General features: G+C 38.4%; 1 pseudogene; it reads left to right on the forward strand.

Annotated features, from left to right (window-relative positions):
* The first annotated feature begins 304 nt into the window (after positions 1 to 304).
* LOC100470187 overlaps positions 305 to 14,230 on the forward strand; it is a 163,985-nt pseudogene continuing 150,059 nt past the window's right edge.

Below are 14,230 nucleotides of genomic sequence, written 5' to 3' on the forward strand. Positions count from 1 at the left end.
GATCCAGAACTTCATGCTTGACATGTCTTAGCAAGCAGCTGGCACTGACTTGCAGATATGTTAATGCAGTACTCAATATAAGTCTTAAGTAAAGCATTTAGGATTTCATTTTTTTAAGTCTCCAATATCCTTATATCATATATTGTTTCATCCATACATTATTTCACTTAACTAGTCACTGCCTGGCATTTAATTGTTTCAGGGGTGTGTGTGTGTGTGTGCATGTGCACGCGCGTGTGTCTGCATATGTGTGTGTGTGTGTGTGTGTGTGAACTTCCCATGACATCAGACAGTGCTTGGTGACATGGTCCAGTTCCTGACCCTCTCTAGTTCACCGGCCGTAGTGAAGCATAGAAGTGTTAAGATCCTGGATGCTGGCTGGGGCATCAGTGCTCTGGGTTTGAAATTTGGCTCCACTGCTTGCCAGGTTTGTTACCTTGGGAGGTTACTCACCTTCAGTTTTTCATTAGTTGTGGTAATCAGTAAATCACTTAACCTTAAACAATGCTTGGCATTGCTAGGGTCAGGTGAGTAAGCCCCTTGCTTAGGGTGCAAAATTTAAGGGGCACCAAAAACCTCAGTAATCAAGATAAATAATATTTTAATGTTTTAAAAACTCAAAAGGTCAGTGGCGGTTAACTTGTTCGAGTTCACAGTTGAATTCTCAAGATCCCCGGTTTTTCCAGGGGCTAAAAGACAAGAACCCTGCCTCAGACATTTATAGCCACCTTGCAGAGTACCCACATTCATCAGTCTTGAAAAAATACGGGTAGCTACCACTGTAAAAGATCTCCCCCGCCATTATGAAGTCAGTGGTTCCACAGAGGCTGCAGCCACATGCAAGGTCAGTGGGGATGCTCAGACATATGTGTTGTTTCTGTTGAACCCCCTCTAATATTAGTGCACACAGATAAGCCCTAGGCTGCTCCCTTGCAACTGCGCTCGCCTTTTCTTATTTGTAAATGAAACCATATATAATTCCACCCTGGCAATTTTTCTAATTATTCTTTCCCAAGACAGTGCTAAATCACAGACAGCGACCGCCGGAGACACCGTGATCTCTGAGCACATGTCAAAAATCCTGAATCATCGATTGGCAATAGCATATCAGCAGGTCCTCATTGTTGCTTTGTAACTTTGGAATGTGTAACTATTTGGAAAATAAGAATACCCCATCTACTCTTCCCTCCTCCCCAAAGCAGACTGCCTTTTCCCCTCTCCTTCCTTCAAGGAAAATTCAATGAAGACAGCTAACGAGCAGTTTTATTTTCTTTCAGCAAAGGTCAGCAATCCCACAGCAGCAAATTAATCCCAATTAGTAATGATATTTTGTCTTGATAAATGATGACACATTTGATTTACTGTGTTTCCAGGATGCAGGCGGCAAATGTTAATGATTTGGTTTGCTGGGAATTTATACTCTTGCTCATTTCCTATTTGCTGATCAGTGGCGGCTCTTGAAGACTTGGCTGCTTCAACTAATGAACTGAGGGCCTCGCAGGAATAATGGTGTGTTCTGCAGGCCTCATTTTTTTTTTCATGCCATCTGTAGAAATGCAGGTTCCTCTCAGAAAATCTCTCTGGCAGCCAGGAAGGAATGATTATGATCATATCAATGTCACTTGTAATTTGTATTTCACTTGTTTAATGGCATCCCCAATAAATGAAGCTTTCTGCAGAGAACAAAACTAATTATAGCAAATTCAGCGCGTGTGTGTGTGTGTGTGTGTGTGCGTGTGTGTAGGAAGGAGAGAATTCATGAATAGAAACATACCTAATCTTTCCTCATTTCCTTAAAATATTCTGATAGCAGTGATGCGGTTTACATAATGATTTATCTGCCCAGCTGGTATATTTTTAAATTAGACCAATGAAGATGTTTCTTTGAGGTCTTCATAACTGAACATGCCATCCTTTTGTTTGTAGTAAATGCAGACACAAGTCAAATGTTCCCTCTTTCGCACCCCCTGGTTCCCTCAGAGATCATTCAGTACTTTGGGGATTGCTGGAGGCATTTTGACTCCAGATAAAGGCTGCCAGGGCTGTCCCCTGAGGCTGTGCAAGTCAGTCTGTGGGTGATTCTGAGACCAGCACCTGCCTTCCAAGTATCACCAAAGATTCAAGCCAAAGGGAAGCCCTGGGGAAGGTTGGCTCTTCCACCTCTGAAAAGCTGATGTACCTTTCGCACATCAGATATGATCTTTGCTACAGAAAACTGCTGTGATAGGCTACAACTCCAGGCAGGCTGGTCTCCTAGTTGTTTCACATGACACTGTGAAAAGGAAATATGAGGGATCATTACCCATGCTCATTTAAGAGCTGAAAATGTTAGAAGCCCTATTAGAATCTCCTTCAGGGGAGTGGGTGTTTTCCTCTCATTCTTAATCATTGTTCTTAGAATCAACTAATATAAAATCAATAAACCTCACTCTTCTTTTTTTTTTTTTCAAAGATTTTATTTATTTATTTGACAGAGATAGAGACAGCCAGTGAGAGAGGGAACACAAGCAGGGGGAGTGGGAGAGGAAGAAGCAGGCTCACAGCAGAGGAGCCTGATGTGGGGCTCGATCCCATAATGCTGGGATCACGCCCTGAGCCGAAGGCAGACGCCTAACCGCTGTGCCACCCAGGCGCCCCAATAAACCTCACTCTTCTTGCTTAAGGGGACACTTACTATGGTAAATTACTGGTTCTACATTATGTGTCTTCCATTTTCCTTTCCTTTCCTGAGGCTTCTGTTCTAGCGCTCTATTCCTGACCCAATTGGTTTTTCACTCCTGGATGGAGTTGACATTCTCTGCTGTCTCTGTAATGCAAATGATTGGGGACCTTTGACTGGTTTCAAAGCCTGATGATTCAGACTGGTGCAGGGAGAGGTACTTATAAGTTTTGTTTTGTTTTTGCCAGACAACTTGCCTGTTTCAGTATTGGGCCCTGCTTTTCAGGCAGTGATGAATATATTTTTTTCCTCTTGTTCTTCCCATGACTCCAAGGGAGCCGTAGTTCCCTCTATTAGTCCCGGTCCTCTGGGAAGCAAACATCCAAAATGGATTAAATGTGTAAGGATTTTATAATAATTTGAAATGCCTGTGTGAAAAGAAATAGGGAAGGATCCAGAGAAGGATCAGAGTACCCTAGCTTATTCTAATGCCAATGTTTTAAAGTTTCTCTCATAGTGAACATAATATAGGATTTACTTATGTCCTCCAGCTACATTACTGTACCTAAGGAAGGCATTTCATCCTGGTACTACTTTTCAGTGGACATAGTACATATTGTAGAAGGCAAAAGCAGAGAAGCGATAATGGATTGAAAGGAGTAATAATCCTTTTAATCCTCAACCCTAGGCTTAGGACGGGATTTTACATTTACCAAAAGACTTTCCTATACATCATTGATTTTGATTCTGACAACACAAGATGAAATCAGCATTATTCCTCTCAACAATGGATAGCCTGATTTAACCCATGAAGAGACATCAAAAACCCAAAAAGGGACAAAATAACTGGCCTGTACTCTTCAAAAAAATGGAAAAGTCATGAAAGACAAAGACTGAGGAACAGTCCAGATTAAAAGAGACAAAACTTGACAGCTCACTGTATTGTAAGATCTTGGATTAGATCTTATACCAGAACAAAAAAGAAAAAAAAATCTTTTTCTCTAAATGTCATTCTAGGATAATTGGCAAAATTTGTATTTCTCTAGATTATTAATTTCCTGATTTTTAGAACTGTTTTTATGTAAGAAAATGTCCTTGTTTTAAGGAAATACAAACTGAAGTATTTGGGGGTAAAGGGACATCATGTCTTTAACCTACTCTCAAATGGTTCAGGAAAAAAAGTTAAATACACATAGAGAATTAGAGCAAATGTAATTTAGAAAAAAAATTTGGGGAACCTTGTTGAAGGGTATACAGTGTATATGGTCATTCTTTGTACTATTTTTGTAACTCTTTTGTAAATCTGTAATTATTTTGAATTAAAAAATTTTTAAACTGTACCCTAAAAAATTTAACATGAGCCAAGGCAGTCTACCTGCCCCATTTTGCCCCAATTTGGCTCGAGGAGTGCAAGTAAGTGCCTTGACTTGGTCCACAATACAGTGTACAGGTAAATACAGATTTACCTCCAGTCCCAGTGATCTCTTCACAAGCAAACACATCATCCCTATGTATGGAAACAGCAAAATGACTTGGCTCCAGAGTCCTTGGCTGTATCTCCCTAGTTTTACTATTGTAATACCTTTGTCAGTATTGGCACACTATCACATGTTAACATACCTGACCCTCAGAGAGAGAAGCTTATCCCTGTTGATAATCCCTGTGAAATGCTTCAATCCTACATTCCATTTCCCTAACAATCCAAATCTGTTTCCCCAACATCTGTTTCTACCCATAGACAAATCTGTTCTTGATCAAGGGGAATTCTCAAGTCCTTAGCCTAGGAGAGAAGTGTTACATCAGCTATGCTCTGCTCTGACCATGTATACCTGAGTACCAACACCTCTGATACTGTTTTGTTTGATTCCTTGAAATTAATTTCACTCTTCATATCCCAATTCCGGTATACCTTATTCCCTTATGCCTAAATCCCTGCCTTTGTTTACTTTCTAGTACCCTTTTGTTTTGTTTTCTAGATCCTATTTACACCAACAGTCTTCCTAGGGATTTAATTCCTTAACCAAAATCCTGGTCTCTAAAAATAGGTTCACTTCAGGACCTCCGGACCTGTCTGGACCTTCTGCTTCTACATCTGGGATCAGTTAATCAGTGTCTCAGTTTTCCAGATCCCAGACATTCCTTGCTTGACTGTCTCTCAAAAAATCTCTCTACCTCTCATTATGATTACCAACCCCTGGGTTCCATGGCGACCATTGAGTAGTATCCCTTTTAATGTTGGCTTCCTTATTGGAAAGTTGAACTTGCGTCTGCTTCATCCTTCCTTTGAAGTCCAGCTTCAGTGCCACGTGTCCTTTAAAACCTGCTTAGCCACCCCCGTCCTTATGACATCTCCCATTCAGATAGCACAAACACACATATTTTGCATATTACAGATTACCTTGGATGGTAGCAGTCTTTTCATGCATAAAGCATATTCTCTCTCCTTTTGAGGACAGCATGGTTTCAAGAAGAATGAAGCTGCTCCTAACCAGCTATGTTATCTTCACAAATCCCTCAATACCTCTGGATCTCAGATTTCTAAATTGTTGAGTAGAGAGAGTTGGATTAGCAAGTCTCTAAGGGGTTCTCTTAGTGCAACCGTTTGTGGAACTTTGGACTATCTGGTATCAAATAGCAAACATTCAGTTGGTGTTTGATAAATGTGATTCTGACCTCACAAGGGTCTTATCATCATCAGAAGGTCAGGTAATGGAGTGTCTCCCATAGAGGCACTAGAATACCCTCACTGAGCCCATTTTCCATTGTGTCTCCAGAGGGTCTGACTTGGAAACAGGAAATCTTATGCAACTTCAATCAAAGGCAATGGGATCAGTCCCCCCAAACAGTCCCATGACTATCTGATTACATTTCCAGCCCCCAACTGTGTTGAGTATGCCCTGACATCACAATGCATGCGAAAATTCAGGATCAAGTCCTATAGCTACATGTCAACTAAGGGATTTTTGGCCAGGGTAAGTGTGATGGAAGTGTTGATATGACACAGCAGAGAACGAGAGGGTCCAATGCTGTGTTTAATTTTATCTCTACTCAGAATATTCTCTGTCCTTATTACTTTATAATACCTTATAATACCAATAATTACCTTATTGGTGCCAACCTGTTAGAAATCTAGAATCTTGTGTCCACCTCAGATCTAATGAATGAAAATCTGTCTTTTAACAAAATGTCCAAGTGGTGCATATGTACATTTGAGAAATTTTGAGAATCACTGCTACCCTTGATGGGGGAGGATCCATGTCTTGTGGGGCTTGAAACATACAATTTTGGAAACCATCTTTAAGAATAATGACTCTGTGTGTGTGTGTGTATGTGTGTGTGTGTGTGTGTGTGTGTGTATAAAGCCTATATTCTCCTAACAACCTTTAGTACTCAAGACATATTCCCCTCATTGTTCTCTGCTCCATCATTGCAGAATCTAGCTAGAATGAGAAGTACATTTTATCGAAGGATAAAATTCTTAAAGATTGGTCCATACTGCCTCTTGATGATAAAAATTAAGATTTCAAAAGAGTCTTCAGCCACCAAGCAAAAAGAAGGAGTGAACAGTGGGGAACTAAGATACTATGATGTAATAAAGCCTGAATTTGGGGAGGGGATAAGTGTGTGCCTTTTGGTCTTCCCTATCTCATATTGTAAAGCGGCTCTATTATCCCACCAACCCATAAAGCAGGTTCTGACAGTGGCTTTTTTTCTTAAGCAGTTTTACTCATAACTTGACACTAGAAACAGACCTAACTGTAAAGCTCAAAGTGGAAGTGGAGCTTTCCAAGAGCTAATAACAAATGAAGTGTGTCATTAGTGTGTTTTTACTAGATCTTTCTGTAAGAAAGTCCCTAATATTCTAATTTTTTAAAATTCTTTACAACAAAAGCCATTGGAACTCATAAAAGTAATTTCCTTTTCTATATCACTATTTGGAAAGAGATAAGTAGATACTTTTTAAGAATGACCTCAACCATCAAAAAAAAAAAAATGAACAACAATATAGAGAAAGCTAAAATTAACTTTTGGGGGTTTGTTTTGATGACGAAGAAAATACTATATAGTATGTACATCATTTCCTGTTTTCCTTCTCCTTCTGGCCACATTTCTAGGACTGCAGCCCAGCCAATAAAATATAAAATAGACACACACACATGCACACATGCACACATGCACACACACACAAGTCTGCTGTATCATTAACTCAGTATAATGGACAAATACATGTGAAAACTAATCTTATTGGGCTGCACTGGCTGGGAGATACCAGTATAGCCCAGCAAGATCTGTTTTGACATGTATATGGCCCCTGTGTCTTGGTCCATTACCACTGGCCTTTGGGACCTCAGTGGGAGGCTCCTTATTTCCCTGATCCTTCTGGTTGACAATAGTTGATTATTCTTCAAGTCAGTCACATAAAGAATAAAGAAATTTTATTTAAACTATATTTTGAGATTGTATGACTCATAGTCAAGTTTATAAAAAACAAGAAAGCAGGTATCAATGAGAAATAAGAGTATTACACTATTATGACTTAAAAACACTAAAGAAAAATGGAATCTGTTGGGATTATGTGTGTAAGTAGAGGAAGGGAATGGGAAAGGCAAGCTGTGAAGAGAAAGGGTTACATCTGCATGGAAATTGAAACCTGAAAGCATGTTCACAAAAACTGCAGCTAGATAAGCAAAGGTTGTCTGAAAATGCTGTTTCTAAATATAGCCTTAATCATATTGACATGGAAAAGAAATGACATAAGAAGTGAGGAAATCAAAATAAGGCAATTTATGCCATGAAGAAACTTGAGCTATAACGATTTCTGAAACAGATGTTATAAAGAAAAAAGATTGCATAACTTTTTAACTGCACTGTTATATTTAAGAAAAATGAAAATTATGTAAGAGGCCTATGGAAATTTGCAAAGATCAAGAGCAAAGAGGTTAGCAAAGTAACTCTATTATATCTTAGTGAGAGACTTTTGGGGAGACAAGTATGGTTGAGTGATAAGTAAGTGTGAATACCAAGGCCACCATTTCCTACTGGTAGAAGAATATTATGAAATATGTGGAGTAGAAACTCAGAAAGTCATTCAACAGACTGGTATAATTATGTCAGTTGCTTAGACATGAGGCAAATGTTCTAGAAAAGCTCAAGTGGTGACTTGGGACATAACAAGTAGGAGAAGCACTGGGCTACTTTTAAGAGTTATATATTTATAAGTTTTATAAATTAGTTAAAACACCAAAATCCAGATTGACCTTCTGTTACTGCTTTAGTTGAGGCTTTCATGATCTCTTACCTGCACTATTACATGATTGTGCAAAAAAAAAAAAAAAAAAAAAAAAAGCCTCACCTGTTTCAGTTCATTGGTAGACTAATCCATCAATGGACTAATGATGACTATAGGTTATGAGCCCAAAGAATATAATGATGTTAAACATCTATACTCGATGTACATTAAAAAATAATAAAACTGGTAAAACCACTTTGGAAAGCAGTTTGGAATTTCCTTAAAATGTTAAAAATGGGGTGGCTATATACTCAGCAATTCCACTCCTGGGTAAATAGCCAAGGGAAATGAAAAAACTTGTACAGAAATTATAATAGAAACATTATTTGTAATAACCAAAAAGTGGAAAAATACAAATGTCCACCAGCTGATGAATATTATATATCTATACAACAGAGTATTATTCATTCATATAAAGAAATAAAGTTTTGATACTTTTACAACATGAATCTTAAAAAAAAACATGTTAAGTGAGAGAATCCAGTTACAAAATACTACATACTATATAATTCCATGTATATAACACGTCCAGAAGAGACAGAGCTATAGAAATAGAAAGTATATTGGAGGTTATTTAGGGCTGGAGGGGAAAGGTGTGAAGGGACTGCTCATGTATATGGAGTTTCTTTTGTGGCCGATGAAATTTAGATAGTGGTATTAATTGCACAACTCTACGAGTATACTAAAAATAACTAAGCTGCATATTTTAAATGGATGGATTTTATGGTATTTGAGTCATATTTCAATAAAGATGTTAAAAATAATTACAATCATCAATAGAATTGTACTTATACCTAGAACATAAAAAGCTGACAGGAGTCTCACTCCCAACAATAAGCAAAAGATGGATCAAATACAAAATCATAATTTTTCTTGACCCTGTAAGATGTCCTCAGGCAACCAAGTAACTTAGAATCCAAAGAGGGCAAGTTTCCCTCCAATGGAAGATGAGACTTAGGCACTGACTCTTCTACTGCAGAGGAAAGGATAAAGACGTGCTTGGTGCCATACAGGCAGGTGAAAGGGAATTTATTAAAAGCTTTAAAGAAGTGCCAAAAGGTACCTCATAGGTGTAAATATAAAATCTAAAAACACAAAAGTCTAGGAGGCCATATTGGAGAAAGTATTTGAAATCTTGAGATAGGAAAAGATTTGTTAGAAATGATGCCAAAAGCAGGACCCATAAAAGAAAAACTTGCTGAATTGGACTGCATCAAAATTGAGGACTCCTGCTCTTTGAAAGACACTGTAAAGAACAAACAAGGCACAAACTGAGAGAAAATATTTTCATATCTCATTTCTCACAATGGGTGTGTACCCAGTATATAAAAAGATGCCTCAAATCTTAAAAATAATAGAATTTTTTAAATGGACAAAAAATCTGAACCAGTGTATCATGAATGAGTATCTACAAATGACAAGTAAGCACATGAAAATGTGCTCAACATTATTAGCAAACCACTTGCTTATTCCAGTGGCTAAAGAAAAAGGGAAAATTGCCAACATTAAGTGCTGGTGAGGATGAGAAGCAACTGGATATTCACACATTTTTTGGTGGGAATGCAAAAATGATACAGCAATTTTGGAAAAGAGTTTGGAAGCTCCTTAAAAAGTTACATGTACGCTTACTGTACAGCCCAGTACTTTCACACCTAGGTACTTATCCAAATGAAATAAAAACTTTGTCTGCACATGCACATTTATGGCCACTTTATTCATAATCACTCAAAACTTGAAACAATTCACATGTCTTTCACCTGGTGACTGAATGAATAAACTGTGATACATTCATACAGTGAAAGACTTCTCAGCAATAAAAGGAATGATCTGCTGAACCAAGCAATAACATGAACAAATTCCTGTATGATTCCATTTATGTAACATTCTAGAAAAGGAAAACATATAGGGATCCAAAAGAGATCAGTCATTGCTAGGAACCTAGGGGTCAGGGGAGGGGTTAACTGCTAATGGGCATGGAGGAAATTTTGGGTGATTAAAATGATCTGTATCTTGATTTTTTTATTATTATTATGTTCAATTAGCAAACATATAGGACATCATTAGTTTTTGTTGTAGTGTTTAATGATTCATTAGTTGAGTATAACACCCAGTATATCTTGATTTTGACTTTTAAATACGTGATTGTATACAGCTGTCAAAAGTCATAGATACACTGCAAGGTAAATTTTAATTCATCTAAATTTTACCTCAGTTTTTAAATAGTCTTATTAGCAACTAGTCTTTCAGAGTTAAGAAAAAAATAATAAAGCTATAAATAAAATTTTTTGATGCTTTACCTTGCCGAAAATGATAAAAAGTATTTCTTTTCAGAAGTGCACTGGGGTGCCTGGGTGGCTCAGTCAGTTAAGCATATAACTCTTAATTTCGGCTCAGGTCATTATCTCAGAGTTGTGAGATAGGACTCTGCACTGGGCATGCAGCCTGCTTGAGATTCTCTCCCTCTCCTCCCTCTGCCCCTCCCCCCTTGCACACATGCACTCTTCTTTCTCTCTTAAAAAAAAAAGTTCATTAAAGCTCTTTTCTATCAGGCCTCGTCTGCTTCCTTCTATACCCAACTTATACTAGCATTCATTTTCCCAGACACATAGCTCTCATAGTTCCATGACTTAGTGAAGAATTTCTGCTTATCAGTCATACCATTTGTTTCCAAGCATTTGAACAATCTGTTTTGTTTGTTTGTTTGTTTTGTTTGCCTGGAGAGTATAAATAAACATGACTATGGCACAAGGCCAGTATTGATAGTAGTCAAATTAGGTAGTTTTCTTTCTGGAAATGTTTAACAAGTTCCCAGAAAAATGCCCTCCCTTACCAGCCCAAATAGCTCCCTTGGCAATGCAAGAGTTCCCAGTTGTTTAATTTGTCAAAGAAAGGAAAACAAAGTGAGAAACATGGCAGATGATTGACAGGATGGAAACTAGATATTCCTTGGGAAATATATGCACTCTACCCAGCATGACAGTTGTAAATTCTTGACTTTATAGACTTATTGTTCACAGTTTCAGTGACCTGAGGGTGTTTTCCTGCCAATGCCACCATAATTGATAAATTTATTTTATTGAGTAGACCATCCCATCGGTTAGTCAGTCATATATCAAGAAAAGTAACTTACCTGACCATTCTACATGTACATCTGAAATAACCATTTGTTTCCTATTCTTTGTCACAAATGCTCTAATGTTTTTTATTTATTTATTTGGGGGGGGGGGCATGTGCGGGAGGAGGTGCAGGGAGAGGGAGAAAGAATCTGAAGCAGACTCCTTACTGAGCATGGAGCCCAACAAGGGGCTGGATCCCACAACCAGGATATAACAACCTGAGCCAAAACCAAGAGTTAGTTGGATCTTTAACCAACTGAGCCACCAGGTGCTCCAAAAATGCTTTTAATTTTGAAGAGAAATTTTTATAATATAGCATTATTTTATTCAGAAAAATAACCGTAAGTAGAATTGATAGATATAGTAGTTCTATTATTAATGTTTTTTGAGGAATTTCTAGATTGTTTCCCATAGTGACTGCACCAATTTACATGCTTACCAAGCATGCATGAGCATGAGGGTTCTGTTTTCTTCACATCCTTACCAACACTTGTTATTTCATGGGGATTTTTATTTTATTTTGTTTTTTGTTTTTGAGAATAGCCATTCTAACAAATGTGAGGTGATATCTCATTGTAGTTTTTATGTGTGTTTCCCTGATGACTAGTGTTTTTGAGCGCCTTTTTATGTACCTCTTAGCCATCTGTATGTCGTCTTTGGAAAAAGATCTATTCAGATACTCTGCCCATTTTTTAACCAGATTGTTTGTTTTTCGGGTTTGTTTTCTTTCTTTCTTTCTTTCTTTCTTTCTTTCTTTCTTTCTTTCTTTCTTTCTTTCTTTCTGCTATTGAGTTATATGGGTTCTTTATGTATTTTGGATATTAACCCCTTATGATGTACAAATATTTTCTCCCATTGGTAAGTTGCCTTTTTATTTTGTTGATGGTTTTCTTTGATTTCCAGAAGCTTTATAGTTTGATGTAGTCCCATTTGTTTATTTTGGCTTTTGTTTCCAAATCAAAAAAAAAAAAAAAATCACTGCCAAGACCAATGTCAAGGAGTTTACTGCCTATGGCAGTAAAAAAAGCAGCTTTTCTGCTATGCTATTAGATGCTTCTCAAGATGGTAACATCAACGGTCCTCTATTCTGTGGACCAAAAAAATGGCCCAAAATAAGAATGTCCAAAATTTCAGTCAGCAGCAAATGGACTGGATAGTTGGTTAGAGGCCTTGAAAGAGAAATGTTGAAAGATCAAAATCATAAAGGTCTAGGGAACAAGCATGTGGATGGACAAATGGGAGCAGATACAACATGTGAGGATCTTTGTATCACATGTTAACTCACACCAGAAGGCATCCACTACAAAAAAATCACAAAACACCAGAGGAGACAAAATGGGTCACTCCATTGCTAGCCTGATGGGCTCATGAGCAGCAATGGAGGCAGGAATGAAGCTTATGATGGGCTTAATAGCATAGGCTACAACTCATCAAGACTAATCTAGTTATAGCCACTACTGAATGGCTCAAACTACCAACAAAGATCAAGCCAGCCTCACCAGTATGGCACAATTCTTTGAGGAGACCAACCAACCCTTTGACGACAAGCTGACTAGATTGGGCACTCTCTACCCTGAAAGGAGCATAGATTCATCTTGACTGAAACGGACTGGATTCAGGATAGAGTTTTGTCTTTTCTGTCCTCAGGACCTTAGCCAGCACAACTTCCAAGGACTTACTAAGTACTAGAAACACAGACACAGGATCCCTCAAGATACCACCTCATACCAAAGGGCCTATTTTATAGCAAAGGAAGTCTGGAAGTGGCCAAATGATCATAGGACCTACAGTGAAGCTTCACATACTGCAGCTACCCAGAAACTCCTGACCTGAGAGGTCCCTGAAATAACTTCTGAAAAACATTGCTCAGGCTTCAGTCTAGAGATGATAATAAGGGCATTGGGCACCATCCTCCAGGATGTGGTAATCACCATAAATTAAGTGGGTTGGCCTCAACAGTCAGGATTCATGGATTTGGGAACCAGCATCTGCGAGTAGGGGTGGCCACACTGAATATCACCCCCAGTGATCTATTTGGGGTAGTGTTCCACCCCTGTAACATTTTAGGCTTTATGCATCTAGAGGAACTGGCTCTAGATGGCCATTATTTCCACTGGGGAATTTGATAAAGTCTCTTTGAAATTTAAGCTCTGACTACCACTCAGTCGTTTGTATGAAAAACCAGCAGGCAAAGAAAGAGTCATGAGGTTGGAAGGGATACTTTTCTTTTATCCTCAGGAGGTGCTAGGTAAGACTATATCTGGTACACAGGTGATACTGGGGTACCTCTTGGTGCTTCCATGCTTAAATTTAATAGTAAATGAATAAGGCAACAGCCATAGCTTCAAAAGGGCATGTTAACCTGTGGCTCAGGATCTTGGTGCACATACCAGGCAAGTCATTTAAACTAGGAGAGGGGAATATCAAAAGGATGCTAGAGGAAGTAAGTGATGAGCATCAGTTGTCATTCTAAGACCAATATTAGTAGTGGAGGCTATAGTGTTTACCACTAACCCATGAAATAAGAATAAGCTAAATATTGGAATAGTTATTCCCACATGGAGGAAATTCCCTAAGGAGCAAGAGGTGCTCTGTCCGCATTCCTTCATCAGTGGGGCACTCAACTCCCAGCGACTGTGAACATCAGTTGCCTCATTCACTAGTAATTGCTCTCAGCATCAAGGAACTGCTTATCCTAAGGTCATATTCCTTCCTGGCAGTGGCTAGTAGCCAGGGGTTGGTTTGTGTGTTGATACAAAGGCTTGAGTCCTCCCCTCAATTTAAAACAACTCTGAAGGACTGTTCTAGCTTTAGAGTTACCTCCTCTCAACCAATCTGTAGGTTCTACTCAGGTCTTAGGCACAACCACATTGCAGGTTAGCTTGTCCCCATTCGCACTCCTGGCTTTCATAAAGAATTCCTCCCCAAACCTTCACCCAATTCTCTATCTCAAAGTCTGTTCCAGGAATACATTATAAAAATTAAAGGTTGAATCACAGTTAATATGATTAATCATTAATCTCAGTGAAAACTTGGTTTTGATGTTCCACCTATCAAATCAAATCAAGTCAGTGATGAAGTTCACAGGAAGCAATAAAGATGCAGAAGATAACTGAGAATTTATCAAAATGGACATTGGCAATTCTGATCTTGTCTAACAGTACC

This window comes from Ailuropoda melanoleuca, chromosome 5 (assembly GCF_002007445.2).
Source record: "Ailuropoda melanoleuca isolate Jingjing chromosome 5, ASM200744v2, whole genome shotgun sequence".
Taxonomy (NCBI): domain Eukaryota; kingdom Metazoa; phylum Chordata; class Mammalia; order Carnivora; family Ursidae; genus Ailuropoda; species Ailuropoda melanoleuca.